This window comes from Sus scrofa, chromosome 4 (assembly GCF_000003025.6).
Source record: "Sus scrofa isolate TJ Tabasco breed Duroc chromosome 4, Sscrofa11.1, whole genome shotgun sequence".
In the NCBI taxonomy this organism is placed as follows: Eukaryota; Metazoa; Chordata; class Mammalia; order Artiodactyla; family Suidae; genus Sus; species Sus scrofa.
The window spans coordinates 79654930-79671969 of record NC_010446.5 but is presented as its reverse complement, the minus strand read 5'-3'; the positions used below and the strand labels follow the sequence as shown (position 1 = coordinate 79671969).

The following is a 17040-nucleotide window of genomic DNA, read 5'->3' as shown; positions in this document are numbered from 1 at the left end:
AGCCACAGCAATGCCAGATCTGAGCCGTGTCTGCAACCTATACCACAGCTCACAGCAACAGTGGGTCCTTAACCCACTGAGCAAGGCCAGGAGGGATCGAACCCACAACCTCATGGTTCCTAGTCAGATTCGTTTCCGCTGCACCATGGCGGGAACTCCTGCCATTTTATTTTTTAAAACTTTTTTAAAAAATAAGCTTCAGGCTTACATAAATAAGAATAGCATAATTCCCATTTACCCTTAATTTCCTGTAACATATTTTCTCAAATCTACTTTTTGTCATTCTCTATAAATATTTTAATTATTTAAGACTAAATTACAGATAGGATGCCCTTTACTTCTAAATACGTCCTAAAAACCATGTATATCCTAAAAACAGCAGCCTTACTTCATATAATAACCACAGAATAACTTCATAGCAATCAATTAATACTGTCACCTAATCTACAGACATTCAAATCTCACCAATGGTCATTATGGATAGATTTTGGGTGTGGTCTGGCAGGAGCTGCACAAAAGTGAGGCTGTGGCTTTAGTGCATCCATCAGGGGTCAACAAAACTGACCTTCACTCCTCAGGTTAACCTTGATCACCTGAGTAAAGTGTCTGCCAGTTTTCTTCATTTAAATTAACTATTTTTTTCCCTTGAAATTTTAAGTAGCATGTGGGGAGACAATCTAGGGTTATATAAATATACTGTTTCTCATTAAATGTTGAGAGTTACACACATGCTCCTCTTTACCCTTAAACTCTGGAGTTGATCTTTTAAAAAAATTAAATCAGGAGTTCCCACTGTGGCTCAGTGGAAACAAATCTGACTAGCATCCATGAGGATGCAGGTTCGATCCCTGGCCTTGCCCAGTGAGTTAAGAATCCGGCATTGCCATGAGCTGTGGTATAGGTCACAGATGAGGCTCAGAACTGGCATTGCTGTGGCTGTGGGGTAGGCTGGCAGCTGTAGCTCCAATTTGACCCCTAGCCTGGGAACCTCCACATGCTGCGGGTGCAGCCCTAAAAAGACAAAAAAAAGTATCATCACCCCAATTTGGCAATGCCATACAATTTGACACTACATTTATCATGTTTCAAGACTTTTCAGAGGTTGCCTATTCTAATTAAAATAAAATAGAAACCTCTTGCCATTTATAACTAAAACACTGCAGAGTCTAACCCCTGTCCAATCCTGGGCCCCCATGGCTAATGCAGGATCTTCCAGTCACACTGGATTTCCTCTGGTGGCCATATTGGCCCATCTGAAAGCTCTGTGATGCCCACCTCCCCTCAGCTGCCGCCTCTGCCTGGGTTCCCGCTTGGCTTCATACAACATTGCCTGACCCATGGTCGAGCTGTAGGCAACCCTTTCCCAAGAGGACCTGCCTGACAAAGGGGCACAGGGACCTCCTTGACCTCCTCTAACTGCCCAACCGAGGGGCCCAATGTGGTCATCTGTCACCCTTCAGTCCATTACCCTTCTTTCTTTTTAGCACTTACCATGGTCTCATACATGTATTTAAGAGTTTACTGTTTGTCTGCTTCCGTTACCATGTAAGTTCCATGAAGCAGGGACTTTTTCCAAGGCATATACAAATTTTCCAGATAAAAAGAGCCATTTATAAAACTCCAAGGGCCCCATAATTATTGCAGCACTATTCACAACTGCCAAGACATGGAAACAACCTATGACTCCACTGATGGATGAATAGGTAAAGAGTGTGTAAGACATATATATATATACATATATATATATATGTATATATATATGATGGAATATTATTCATCCATAAAGAAGGAAATCCTGGGAGTTCCCACCGTGGCACAGCAGAAACAAATCCAACTAGGAACCATGAGGTTGCAGGTTCGATTCCTGGTTTCACTCAGTGGGTTAAGGATCTGGCATTGCCGTGAGCTGTGGTATAGGTCATGGATGAGGCTTGGATACCGAGTTGCTGTGGCTGTGGTGTAGGCCAGCAGCTGCAGCTTTGATTAGACCCCTAGCCTGGGAACCTCCATATGCCGAGGGTGCAGACCTAAAAAGCAAAAAAAAGAAAAAGAAGGAAATCCTGGAGTTCCTGTCGTGGCTCGGCACTAATGAACCCGACTAGCATCCAAGAGGAAGCAGGTTCAATCTCTGACCTCATTCAGTGGGTTAAGGACTCCTTGTTGCCATAAGTTGTGGTGTAGGTTGCAGATGCAGCTTGAATTCAGAATTGCTGTGGCTAAGCCGCCAGCTGTAGCTCCAATTCAACCCCTAGGCTGGGAACCTCCATATGCCACAGGTGCGGCCCTGAAAAAAAAAGAGGAAGTCCTGCCATTTGTGACAACGTGGATGGACGTAGAGGGCATTATGCTAAGAGAGATGAGTCAGACAGAGAAAGACAAATACTGTATGGTCTCACTTATATGTGGAATCTAAAAAACAAAATAAAAAACATAGGGGTGTTTATCCTCTAGACTCCTTCCTTCCTCTAACTGATCTTTGCCTATTTACTGCAAATGGAAAGTAATAAACTTTTTTTTTTGGTTGTGCCTGCAGCATGTGGAAGTTTCTGGGCCAGGGATCAAACCCACACAACTGGGCCGGTGCAGTGACACCACCAGATCCTTAACCTGCTACACCACAAGGGAACTCAAGGAAAGTTATAGACTTTAAAATATGCTTCCAGACTTTCTCAAACTTCTCTCAGAGACCCAGCAATGGCTGGTGCATTTTATTTCACAAGCGGGCTTCTCCCAGACTACATGCGGGGCTCTCGCCTCTGAACAGCCACAGGCAGTGCTGCTCCCTTTCTGGCATCTCTGCAAAGGAAGACACGTTCCAGCTCCAACCCTGGTCACAGAGGAGCAGATCTCAGCCAAGGACAGAAATGTAGGGATGGTTTCTGAAGGGGCGGGAAGATCCAGAATTCCCCAGGGTTTGCTCCAGGACTGCCAGGATCAGTTAGACAAGTACACTCCTGCTCTGCGCAATAGACTAGCATCAGCCTTTAAAAGGAAACTTCTGATTTGATGAAATCTGTGGCTCAAGAAATTCAAGTCTCCAGACTCCTCTTCTGCTCCTCTGACAGCAGCCTGCCCTCCCCACTCTTCTGTTCGATTTCAAAGGCAAGGGGAGTGACCTCACGGCTTTAAGCACTGTGAACTCTAAACGCACAATCTCACAAAAACGAAAAGTCTTTTTCCTTAGTTGGAAAATTATATTGTCACATGATAGCTGAGGAAAACTGAAACCATTTTCAAACTGCATATAGCACCTATGCTGACAATTTCTGTCATATCTATTGTGACTGCTTCCAGTAGGTTTACAGTAAAACATCCCTAAAAACTACTACTACTTCCAGCAGGTTTATAGTAAAACATCCCTAAAAACTACTTCTACATTATTAGACACATTCTGAACTTTTAAGCAACCAGAGTGCCAAACTCAAGCTCAGTGACATGTTTTAAGTGCATGAAACCTCTTCCCCTGAACCAGGAGCTTTGGAGAGGGCAAATGCGCTGGAGAAGAAGTGATTATTGGCAATATGCTCCCTGCCCCAGGACTCCAGCATTGTTACAGCAAAACATCTTACTCAAGAATAAAGTGTAATGACTGCTTCCTACAAGGCTCCTGAAAATTAAAAACGGATATAGTAAAGGCAAGCAAAGAAGTAAAAATTACAGACAATCATAGAGAAGAAAGCTTCAGAAGCAGGTACAGCGCATGTCTGGTTACTTTCTCAGTGAAAGTCTGCAAGCATTTATGACAATCGCTCCCAAGGACCTACTTAGAAGGGCTTACACATCAAACACCATCAAATGGGAAATCTTCCTCAGAATGAATTTGTAAGTGAGATGAGCCTTCAGAAGAAAAGATGCCAGGGTGGCAAATCTTCAAGCATGTGAAACACTTTGCTCACTTATTCTCAATGTCAGATTTCCGAACTGTATATGCTCCTAGGTAAACTCTTCCTCTCATGGATACAGGACACAGTTCCACGAAATAGGATTTGACTGTGGAGTTCCCTGCTTTCCAAAGTACTGATGTACATATTGATTCTTTTAGAACAAGGTTAAAATATTACTCTTTTTTTTTTTTCCTGTTTTGGCCACCCCAGCAGCATATGGAGCTCCTGAGCCAGGGATCAGATCTGAGCTGCAGTCTTGTTTGCTTTTTTTTTTTTTTTTTTCATTTTAGGGCCTCACCTGCAGCATATGGAGGTTCCCAGGCGAGGAGTCGAATTGGAGCTACAGCTGCCGGCCTACACCACAGCCTCAGTAAAGCAGGATCTGAGCCATGTCTTTGACCTATACCACAGTGCATGGCAATGCTGGATCCTTAACCCACTGAGCAAGGCCAGGGATCGAACCTGCATCCTCACGGATACCAGATGGGTTCATTACCACTGAGCCACAATGGGAACTCCCAGTTTGTTTTTTAAATTTTTGGCCATACCCACAATGTGTGGAAGTTCCTGGGCCAGAGAGTGAACCCATGCCACAGCAGCTACCTGAGCCACAGCAGTGACAAGGCCTGATCTTCAACTCACTGAGCCACAGGGGAACTAGTTTATTTTTTAGAGTCCACATATCAATGATATCATACAGTATTTGTCTTTTTCTGACTTATTTTGCTCAGGATAATATCCTCCAAGTCCATCCATGTTGTTGCAAACAGCAAAACTTCATTCTTTTTTATGGCTGAGTAGAATTCCACCTTCTTCATCCATTCATATATCGATGGACACTTAGGTTGCTTCCCTGTCCTGGTTAATGCAAATAATTAATACTGCTATAACAACTGCTGCTGTAAACAATGGAGTGCATGTATCTTTTCTGGTTAGTGTTATTGTTTTCTTCGGGCAAATACCCAGAAGTAGAATTGCTGCATCATATAGTTTAATTTTTACTTTTTGAAGAACCTCCACATAGTTTTCCACAGTGGCTGCAACAATTTAAATTCCCACCAATAGTATATGAGGATTCGGAGTTCCTGTTGTGGCTCAGCGGTTAATGAATCTGACTAGCATCCATGAGGACACAGGTTCGATCCCTGGCCTCGCTTGGTAGGTTAAGGATTTGACGTTGCCATGAGCTGTGGTGTAGGTCTCAGACACAGTTCAGATCCCGTGTTGTTGTGGCTGTGGTATAGGCTACAGCTCCAATTCGACCCCTCGCCTGGGAACCTCCATATGCAGCAGGTGTGGCCCTAAAAAGCCAAAAAAAAAAAAAGTGTATGAGGATTCCTCTTTCTCTATATCCTCAACAACATTTGGCACCTGTTGTCTTTTTTTGGCTGCACCTGAAACTCCTAGAAGTTCCCAAGCCAGGAATTGAATCTGAGCTACAACTGCAACCTATGCCATACCTGTGGCAATGCTGGATCCTTAACTTGCTGCTCCACAGTGGGAACTCCATTTGTTGTCTTCTTGATGATGGCCATTCTGACAGATGTGAGGTGATAATCTCACTGTGGTTTTGATTCACATTCCCTGATGATTGAGCATCTTCTCGTGTGCCTGTTGGCCATTTGAATGTTTTCTTTGGAGAAATGTCTCAGATAAACTTAAAATATATATCAAAAAGGAGCAAAACAGAACTTTTCCACTTTGTTGTCCTGGATTTCAGCTAATTCTCCAGAGGCAGAGGCAGCAGCAGAGCAGTGTGAGCATGAGGCACTCTACTGACAAAGCAGCATCTCTTCCTGCAGAAACAGCTTCCTGTTTGTGTGACCTGCCAGGTGCAGTCCTTCAGAGCCCAGGGCTGGCCAGCTGCTGTGGGCTGAGCGCTAAGTCCCCCTAACATTCCTGTGTTGAAACCTGATGCCTCAGGCGATGGTCTTGGTGGGTTTGAGAGGTGACTGAGCGCCTCCTGATGGGACTGGTGCCCTTTTAATGGAGACCATCCTGTGAGGACACCATCAGCCTTCTGCAAGCCCAGAAGAGGGGCCTCACCAGATGCTGAATCTGCTGGAGATATGACCCTGGGATCCGCAGCTGCCAGAGCTGTGAGAAATAAATTTCCATTGCATGTAAGCCACTCTGCTTCTGGCCCTTTACTTGGTACAGCAGCACAGGGATGGAGGTGCCAGCCTTCGCTCAGGTGCCCTGCTCACCTCTGGACGTGTCCCCTGGACCTGCCACGCCCCCCTCAGCTGGTGCTTCTGCACGAGAAATGCCTTCTCTGACTGACTCCTGTCTGTTTTCAGTTTTTTACAATTAACGCCTTGTAAAATAGGTCAGAGACAGCAAAAAAAGGCAGAAAACCTGCAGGATCAGGTCACTCGGACAATACTTGTTTCCATCACATATGCCAAAGGGCTTCTCAGTCCATTTCAAAGTTTTTTACAGTTTTCCCCTGTACTGTTAAGTTTGAAACTATCAGAAGCATTAAAAAATTTCAAGTGTTGGAGTTCCCATCGTGACTTAGGGGAAACAGATCTGACTAGCATCCATAAGGACACAGGTTCAATCTCTGGCCTCGCTCAGTGGGTTAAGGATCCGGTGTGGCCCTGAGCTGTGAGGTAGGTCGAAGATGTGGGCTCAGATCTGGCATTGCTGTGGCTGTGGTGTAGGCTGCTTTGATTCGACCCCTAGTCTGGGAACATCTATATGCCATGGATGCAGCCCCAAAAGACAAAAAAAAAAAAAAAAAAGTCAGGTGTTTTATAAATGGCAACAGCAGGGAGATAGGAATTAAAACACCTATTTCAACAATCAGAAAATATATTTAATTCCAGCAGTTTCTGTTGTGCCTCAGCACGTTAAGAACCCAACTAGTCTTCATGAGGACGTGGGTTCAACTCCTAACCTTACTCAGTGGATTAAGTATCTGGCGTTGCCATGAGCTGTGGTAGCTTGCAGATGTGCCTCAGATCTGGCATTGCTGTGGCTATGTCATAGGCCAGCAGCTGTAGCTCTGATTGTATCCCTAGCCCATGAACCTCCATACGCCACAGGTATGGCCTTAAAAAGAAAAAAAAAGAAATAAAATATATTTAGTTCTAAAAATAGTGTGTGAAAAAAATACTCTACTTCGGACCAAGGTGGAAAAGAAAAAGGAAAGAGTAAATTCACTGTAAGTTCAGACACATCTTGGAGTTCTCTTGTGGTATAGTAGGTTAAGGGTCCAGCATTGTCATTGCAGCAGCTGGTTGCTGCTGCGGCACAGGTTTGATCCCTGGCCTGGGAACTCCACAAGCCACGGGCGTGGCCAGGAAGAAAAACAGTTACAACATGGTACAATTATCCTAGTGAAAGCATTCACATCCTCCTGACTTGTCAAAAAAAAAAAAAAAAAAAAAAGACTATCTAGCTCTTAGAGTGGCTGTGTTCTCTGTCACCTTGATTAAGCTGGTACTATGTTTTGTGGAATTCATTTCCCTGAATTGAATGGGCTGCAGTGGTCGCAGGAGAGGTCTGCCAGAGACCAAGAAGGTTTAGTAAGGGAACAGCCATTCCCTCTGTAGCTGCACTTCCTCCCGGTACAGAGCTGCTGGCTCACCTGCAGGTAGGAGGAAGTCACCTCCTCCAGGAGCAGGTGTGAGCACAGCCTATGACAAAGGGCTCCACCACTCTTCAAGTCCAAGATGGGAGACATAGCACGGCCTCGGCCTCGTCTGTTCTGACATCCCCAACATCACGTACTGCTTCCCTGCGGGCTGACCTGCAGCAGCGTCCCTATATTTTCATCTTAACAAGGTTAAGTCTTCCAATCCACAAACGTGGGCTGTCTTTTTCTTTCAGCAATATTTTCAGTAATATTCAGTGTACAAGTCTTCCTCCTTGGTTAAATTTACTCCTAAGTACTTTTTAATGCCATTGTAAGTAAAAGGGTTTTCTTAATTTCTTTTTTTCTTTTTAGGGCCGCACCCACAGCATATGGAGGTTCCCAGACTAGGGGGTCTAACTGGAGCTGTAGCTACCAGCCTATACCACAGCCACAGCAACATCAGATCCGAGCTGCATCTGTGACCTACACCACAGCTCACTGCAACACCGGATCCTTAACCCACTGAATGAGGCCAGGGATCGAATCCTCAATGTCAAGGTTCTAGTTGGATTCGTTTCCACTGCTCCACGAAGGGAACTCCGGTTTTCTTAATTTCTATTAAGGATTGTTCACCATTAGTGTATAGCGATGCAACTGATTTTCGTGAGTTGATTTTGTATCCCGACCCTTTGCTCAACTAGTTTTTCTTTTTGTCTTTTTGCCTTTTCTAGGGCCGCTTCCCGCAGCGTATGGAGGTTCCCAGGCTAGGGGTCTAATTTGAGCTGTAGCCGCCAGCCTACACCAGACCCACAGTAACTCACCAGACCCACAGCAACTCGGGATCCGAGCTGCATCTGCATCCTATACCACAGCTCACGACAACAGTGGATCCTTAACCCACTGAGCGAGGCCAGGGATCGAACCCGAAACCTCATGGTTCCTAGTCAGATTTGTTAACTACTGCACCACAGTGGGAACTCCTCAATTAGTTTCTTAGTTCTGAAAGTTTGTGTGTATTTGTTAGGATTTTCTACATATAAGATCATGCCATCAGCGAACAGAGATAATTTTACTTCTTCCTTTTTTTTGGCCCTGCCCATGGCATGCAGAAATTTCTGGGCTAGGGATCAAACTAGTGCCACAGCAGTGACCTGGGCCACTGCAGTGACAATGCCCGATCCTTAACCTGCTGTGAAACAAGAGAACTCCACTTTTTCCTTTCTCATTGAGATAACTTTTATCTCTTTTTCTTGCCTAATTATTCTTCGTAAAACTTTTAAAATGTGTTGAATGGAAGTGGCAAAGTAGGTAGCCTTGTCTTAATGCTGATCTTATGGGAAAAGTGTTCAGTCTCACTGCTGAAGATGACGTCAGCGATGGGGTTTTCATGTGTGGCCTTCTTCGTCTTGAGGGAGTTTCCTTCTATTCCTAGTTTTTCAGCATTGTTTATCATGAAAGAGTTTTGAATTTTGTCAAATGCTTTTACTGCATGAATTGGGATTACAATGTAATTTTTTTCTTCATTCTATTAATGTGGTATACTATGTTGAACAAACTTTGCATTCCTGGAAAATATCCCACTTATTCATGGTGCATAGTATTTTTACTATGTTGATTTCAGTTGATTGGTATTTTGTTGAGAATTTTTGCATCAGTATTCATAAGGAATATTGGACTGCAATTTCCTCTCTTGCAGTGTCTTTGTCCGGCTTTGTTATTGTGTAATGCTGACTTCAGAGAATGCATTAAAAAGCGTTCCCTCCTCTTCAATTTTTGGGAAGTGTTTTAGAGGTTTGGCTTTAATTCTTTTTTAAATGCTGGGTCAAGTTCACCAGTGAGTCATCTGATCCAAGGCTTTTCTTTGTGGAACATTTTTCTCTGCAATAAATTTTTCTCTGCTCTAAACTGTCAATGTTTAGCCTCACTGTGTCAGGCACATGAATTTGTGTGTCCAGATAACAAACTCAAAGACATATGCTTACTGTAGACTTGTCAATGAAAGGGAGCCAAATTTAACTCCTCCCCCCAAATGTGTCTCTTTGGCATGGGCGAGACCAAGCAGGACCCTGTGGGGCCTTCCCAGTGACTGGTCCCTCGTCTCCTCTGCTTCTTGTTTGTAGAAAAACCTGTAGTCTTCCACACCTCCTCTGAGATCCAAAGAGCAGACTCAAGGAGTTCCCATTGTGGCTCAGCAGTAATGAACCTGACTACTATCCATGAGGATGGGGTTTCAATCCCTGGCCTTGCAGTGGGTCAAGGATCCAGCATTGCCATGAGCTGTGGTGTAGGTCGAAGCCGCAGCTCGGATCCCACGTTGCTGTGGCTGCGGTATAGGCTGGCAGATGCAGTAAGATTCAATCCCTAGCCTGGGAACTTCCACATGCCGCACGTGCGGCCCTAAAAAGCAAAAAACAAACAAACAACAACAACAACAAAAGAGGAGCCTCAAACATTAATATTTAGAGAAGTGAGAAAAATGCAGAAACAAAGGAAAAGCAATTAAGCAAGAAAGGTAATAACTGTCTGAACAACAGGTCAGTGATAAAACCGTCCTCGGACTCCTAGTTCCTCCTGAAGGGAAAGAGATCACAATCTGATACATATCCTGGAGTCGTCACAGAAACCAGGACCCTACTAGATAGAAACTCTAACCACAACAACAGACTGGTTGGAACCAGAAGACAGAGGACTAAAATGCCCCAAACATACAACACTGAAAGGCAACAATACTCCAATAAAATTAAAAAAAAAATTCCCTAAAATAATCCTGTTATATCCCCACCAATCAGAAGAATGTCCATGTCCATCAGCTGATCTCACCTGTGACCCTCATCCCTAAAGTTGCCTTAAAAACTCTTCCTGGAGTTCCCGTTGTGGCGCAGCGGAAACGAATCCGACTAGGAACCATGAGGTTGTGGGTTGGATCCCTGGCCTCGCTCAGTAGGTTAAGGATCTAGTGTTGCCTTGAGCTGTGGTGTAGGTCGCAGACATGGCTCAGATCCCATGTTGCTATGGCTGTGGTGTAGGCCGGAAGCAACAGCTCTGATTAGACCCCATATGCCTCCGGTGCGGCCCTGAAAAGACAAAAAACAAAAACAAAACAAAAAAACCAACAACCAGAGTTCCTGTCGTGGTACAGTGGTTAACGAATCCGACTAGGAACCATGAGGTTGCGGGTTCAGTCCCTGCCCTTGCTCAGTGGGTTGACAATCTGGCATTGACGTGAGCTGTGGTGTAGGTTGCAGACGTGGCTCGGATCCCGCATTGCTGTGGCTCTGGCGTAGGTCGGTGGCTACAGCTCCGATTAGACCCCTAGCCTGGGAACCTCCATATGCCGCGGGAGCAGCCCAAGAAATAGCAAAAAGACAAAAAACAAAACAAAAACAAAAACCAACAACCAACCAAACAAAAAAAACACCTTCCCTGAGGTCCTCAGGGAGTTCTTTCAAGCACTAGCTGCCTGCTCTTTGCTTGGTGCCTGCAAGGAAATGCCGCACTTTCCTTCACCACAACCAAGGGTCAGTGGATTGGCTTTGCTGCACCCAGGTGAGTGAAACTGAGTTCTGGTCAGTGACATGAGTATTAATTATGGCTGATTATTTTTAGGGTCCAGAAGACTTAGGAAGAAACTTTAGCCTTTCCTCTAACTGCTTAAAGATGCAGATAAAAGAACTTGTTCTAGGAGGAATCCTGGAAGCAATTGACAAATGTCCAAAATTAAGAGAATGGCCTGATGTTATAAATATTTTAAAGCCTTTAAAATTATAATTACAAAGATTGTGTGGAAAAATATTTTTCACTGAAAGTAGTAAATAATATACAGAATAAAAGAGCGATGAATAAAAACGTTTATGTGAAAGATATGCAAGAAACTAAAAAAAAAAGATATACTAAAGTAAGTTATGAATTTTTTTTTCTTTGTACAGCCACACATGCAGTGTAGGGAAGTTCCTGGACTAGGGGTCGAATGTGAGCTGCAGTTACAGGCCTACAGCACAGCCATGGCAACACCAGTTCCAAGCCACATCTGTGACCTATGCTGCAGCTTGTAGCAATGCTGAATCCTTAACCGCTGAGTGACGCGAGGGATAGAACAGGCTTCCTCATGGAGACTATGTTGGGTTCTTAACCTGATGAGACAGAAGAGAAACTCCTAGATTTTTTTTTTTTTGGCTTGTTGATGTTTAGTTGTTCAAATATCATTTGTTGGAAAGACAATCTTTGCTCCATAGCATTGCCTTTGCTGTCTGTCAAAGATGAGTTGACTCTATTTATATAGGTCTGTTTATGGGCTCTCTATATTCTGCTCATTGATCTACTCTTTCACCAATATGATTCTGTGTTGATTATTGTAGCTTCACAGTAAGTCCTGAATCCCAGTAGTGTCATTCCTCCAACTTTGTCCTTTTCCTTTAATACTGTGTTGGCTATTTTAGGTCTTTTGCCTCTATATGAACTTTGGCTTTTTTTTTTTTTTTTTCTTTTTAGGGCCACACCCTTGGCATAAGGAGGTTCCCAGACTAAGGGTCAAATCGAAGCTGTAGCCGCTGCCTACACTACAGTCACAGCAATGCGGGATCCGAGCACATGTGCAACCTACGCCACAGCTCACAGCAACGCCAGATCCCCAACCCACTGAGCAAGGCCAGGGATGGAACCTGCATCCTCATGGATGCTAGTCAGGTTTGTTAACCACTGAGCCACAGTGGGAACTTCCTCTGTATGAACTTTAGAATAACAAAATAACTTCATGGACTTTGGGATTGCACTGAATATATGGATTAAGGTGGGGAGAACTGACCTCTTAAAGATATTATGTCTCCTTGTTCCTGAACACGAAATACCTCTCCATTTATTTTGTTGATTTTTGTTAATCAGAGTTCTGTAAGTATACTCATATAGATCTTATACAGTTTGCTAGATTTACACCTAAGAATTTAATTTGGAGGATACTTACATTAGCACTGTGGTTTTTTTGTTGCTGTTGTTTGTTCTTTTATGGCCGCACCTGAGGCAGATGGAAATTCCCAGGCCATAGACTGAATCTAAGCTGCAGCTGTAACCCACACCACAGCTTTGGCAATGCCAGATCCCTTAACCCACTGCACTGGAGTCAGGGATTGAAACTATGCCTCCACAGCAACCCAAGCCATTGCAGCTGGATTCTTAACCCACTGAAACATGAAGGATATTGTTTTAATTTCACACTCCACGTGATCATTGCTGTTATTAGGAAAATGACTGACTTTTGTATAATAGCCTTGTATCTTGCAACTTTGCTATAGTCACTTATTAGTTCCAGATCTTTGTTCTTTCAGATTTTCTACATATAAAATCATGTCATTGTGAAAGTGACTTTCTTCTCCAGTACAATGTTGAAAAGGAGTGGTGTGAAGGAACATCCTAGTCTTGTTCCTGATCTTAGTGTAAAATCTAGTTTGTCACCACTATCACATCAGCTGTAGGCTTTTTTCGTAGTTTTTTTTTTTTATCCAGCTGAGTGAAGTCCCCTCTAGTGCTATTTTACTCAGTTTTGTCATGAATGGGTGTTGGATTTTTTTTTTTTTCGTCTTTTGTCTTTTCAGGGCTGCACCCACGGCATACAGAGGTTCCCAGGTTAGGGGTCTAGTTGGAGCTGTAGCGCCAGCCTATGCCAGAGCCACAGCAACACCAGATCCAAGCCACGTCTGCGACCTAAACCACAGCTCACAGCAATGGTGGATCCGTAACCCATTGAGCAGAGCCAGGGATCAAACTCGCAACCTCACGGTTCCTAGTCGGATTTTGTTTCTGTTGCTCCACGACGGCAACTCCGGTGTTGGATTTTATCCTAGCTTTTTGCGTCTGTTGATATGGTCACGTGGCTTTTCTTTTTAACCTATTGATATGATGAATTATATTGATTTTTGAATGCTGAAATAACTGCATTCCTGAGATAAATCCCACTTGGTTATGGCATTTAATTCCTTTTATACATTATTGAATTCTATTTGCTAATATTCTACGGATGATTTTTGCATCTATGGTGAATAGATAAATTGGTTTATAGTTTTCTCTTCTTACAATGCCTTTGGTTTTGGTATTAGGGTAATGCTAACCTCACAGAATGAAGTAGGAAGTGTTCCCTCTGTTCTACTTTCCGGAAGATTTTGTAGAGAATTCATATAATTTTTCCCCTAAATGCTTCATAGAATTTACCAATGAACCCATCTGGGCCTGGTGCTTTCTATCTTGGAAGGTTATTAATTAGTGATTCATCTTTGTTTATATAGATATATCATACTGTCTATTTTGTCTGTGAGCTTTGGCAGATTGTATCTTTCAAGGAATTGGTCCATTTCATCTGGGTTGTCAAATCTGGGGCACAGGTTTGTTAATAGTGTTCCTTTAGTATACTTTTAATGTCTATAGGATTCACAATGATGTACCCTCTTTCATGTCTAATATTAGTCATTTGTATGTTCTCTCCTTTTTCTTGTTAACCTGGTTAGAGGGCTTACTGCTCTGATTTTTTCAAAGAACCAATTTGGTTTTGTTGATGTGACTGACTTCCTGTTTTCAATTTCACGCCTTTCTATTCTTTCTTTTTTTTTCTGCTTACTTTGGATTTAATTGTCTCTTTTTCTGGTTTCCTAAGGTGGAAGCATAGATGATTGATTTCAGTTCTTCCCTCCCCCCACCCCCCAGGTGCACCTGTGGCATTGGAAGTTCCTGGGCCAGGGACTGAATCTGAGCCAGAGCTACAAACCACACCACAGCTGTAGTAATGCAGGATCCTTAACCCACTGTGCCACAGTGAGAACTCCTCTCTTCTTGTGTAATATTCCACTAAATGCTAAAAGTTCCCTCTAAATATTGTTTTCAGGAGTTCCCATTGTGGCTCAGTTGAAACAAATCTGACCAGTATCCACGAGGATGCAGGTTTGATGCTTGGCCTCGCTCAGTGGGCTAAAGATCTGGCGTTGCCGTGGGCTGTGGTAGAGGTCGCAGACGCAGCTTGGATTTGGCATTGCTGTGGTGGGGTGTAGGCCGACAGCTACAGTTCCCATTCAACCCCTAGCCTGGGAACCTCCATATGCCACAGGTGTGGCCCTCAAGACACACACACACACAAAATACTGTTTTTACTATGTGACACAAATTTTGGTAAGTTGTATTTTCATTCATTTAAAAAGCTTTTTATCAATCCCTATCAAAATACAAATGGTAGTCCCCACTGTGGTGCATCAGGTTAAGGATCCAGCATTGTTGCAGCGATGGCACAAGTCGTAGCTGCAGCTCGGATTCGATCCCTGGCCCAGGAACTTACATATGCTGCAGGTGAGGGGAAAAAAAAACAACCAATGGCATTTTCACAGAACTAGAACAAATAATTCTAAAATTTATATGGAGCAAAACAGACCCTGAAGAGCCAAAGCAAACTTGAGAAAGAACTGAGCCAGAGGCATCACGCTTCTGGACTTCACACTACAGTACAAAGCTACATTAATCACAACAGTATGGTAATGTCATTCAGTCCTCACCCCTCAGCTGCTGATGAGGCAACCAAGATCTACAGAAGGCTGCATGGTAGATAAGGTTGAAAACAGAAATAGTCCAAGTCTAACAAATCCCATTAAATGAGCTGAGTGGGATAAACTAGTGTATGTGAGTGAGGTGTACCCCTCTCATGGACTGTCATCTGTCTCCCTGGCTTCCTCCTCTGCCCCCAAATCGGGGTCCACAACGGAAAGGCACTAGCAAACACTATGGCTTACTGGGAGGCTGGTAAATAGATGCTTTGGTCAAAACAGTGAGTTCAAATAAGGTTTTTTGTTGTTGTTGTTTGTTTTTTTGCTTTTTTTAGGGCCGAACCTGTGGCATATGGAGGTTTCCAGGGTAGGGGTCGAATCAGAGCTACAGCTGCCAGCCTACGCCACAGCCACGGCAACACCAGATCCAAGCTGTGTCTGCAACCTACACCGCAGCCCACGGCAACACCAGATCCTTAACCCACTGAGCCGAGGCCAGGGACCGAACCTGCAACCTCATGGTTCCTAGTAGGATTCATTTCCGCTGTGCCACAACAGGAACTCCTCAAATAAGTTTTTTAACTAAACAAAACAAAACAGTATGACACTGGCACAAAAAACAGGCACACAGATCAATGGAACAGAATAGGGAGCCCAGAAATAAACCCATGTACTTATGGTCAATCCACAACAAAGAAGTCAAGAACATAACTGCTTGGAGTTCCTGTTGTGGCTCAGTGGTAATGAACCCAACTAGTATCCATGAGGACTCGGGTTCGATCCCTGGCCTTGTTCAGTGGGTTAAGGATCCTGTGTTGCAGTGGCTGTGGTGTCGGCCGGCAGCTACAGCTCCAATTCGACCCCTAGCCTGGGAACTTCCATATGCTGCGGTGAGGCTCTGGAAAAAAAATATAACTGCTTACTGTTATTGTACATTAGCTTATCCTCCAAACATTGAGTAAACATTATCAGACATCAAATACCTTCAGTGACTCCCAAAATATGTGTAGACTGATTACCACACTTCTAAATAACACTTGAGGTATAGATGAAATCGCAAGAGAAATTTACAAAGTTTTTTTTTTAAAAAAATCGAGTTATACTTGATTTACAATATTATTAGTTTCAGGTGTACAACGCAGTGTTTCTAAACTTTTACATAATATTCCATTTAAAGTTATTATACACTGGGAACCATGTCTAGTCACTTGTGATGGAGCATGATAAGTGAAAATAGAATGTGTACATGTATGTGTAACTGGGTCACCATGCTGTACAGCAGAAAAAAAAATTGCATTGGGGAAATAACTATTAAAAAATAAATAAATAAATAAATAATAAAGTTATTATAAAACACTGGCTATATACCCTATCCTTCACAATATAGTCTCACACCTTATTTATTTTATGCATAGTAGTTTGTACCTCTTACTCACCTAACACTACCTTGCCCCTCCTTCTTCCTTTTCCCCTCGGATAACCATTAGTCTGTTCTCTATATCTATGAACCTGTTTCTGTTTCATTACACTCACTTGTTTGTTTGATTTTTTAGATTCCACATATAAGTGAAAACAGAGTATCTGTCTTTGTCTCACTTACTTAGCGTAATACCCCTCAGGTGCATCCATGTTGCTGACAAAGGCAAAATTCCATTTGTTTTTATGGCTGATTAATAATCCATCATATGTATGTACCACATCTTCTTTATCCATTCCTCTGTCGATGGACACTTTAGGTTGCTTCCATGTCTTGGGTACTGTGAGAGAGTGTGTTTGTTTCCTATTGCTGCAAAACAAATTATTCCAAAATGTAGTGGCTTAAAACAGCAAACATGTATTATCTCATTATTGGTGGGTCAGGAATCTGGGCACCTTTAGCTGGTTCCTCTGTCTCTAGCAGAGTGGCAATGAAGGGGCTGGCCCAGGATGCAGTGTCATCCAAAGAGATAACGGGGAGGATCTGCTTGCAAGCTCACCCCCATATTTGTTTTGTTTTTTTTTTTTTTTGTCTTTTTGCCATTTCTTGGGCCACTCCTGCGGGCATATGGAGTTTCCCAGACTA

General features: G+C 43.3%; 1 long non-coding RNA gene across 1 annotated transcript in view; it reads right to left on the bottom strand.

Annotated features, from left to right (window-relative positions):
• LOC102164310 overlaps positions 1–16701 on the bottom strand; it is a 30220-nt gene extending 13519 nt beyond the window's left edge. The window contains exon 1 of the long non-coding RNA XR_002343341.1: positions 16579–16701. This is a non-coding gene — a long non-coding RNA (uncharacterized LOC102164310). The remainder of the gene's footprint in view (positions 1–16578) is intronic.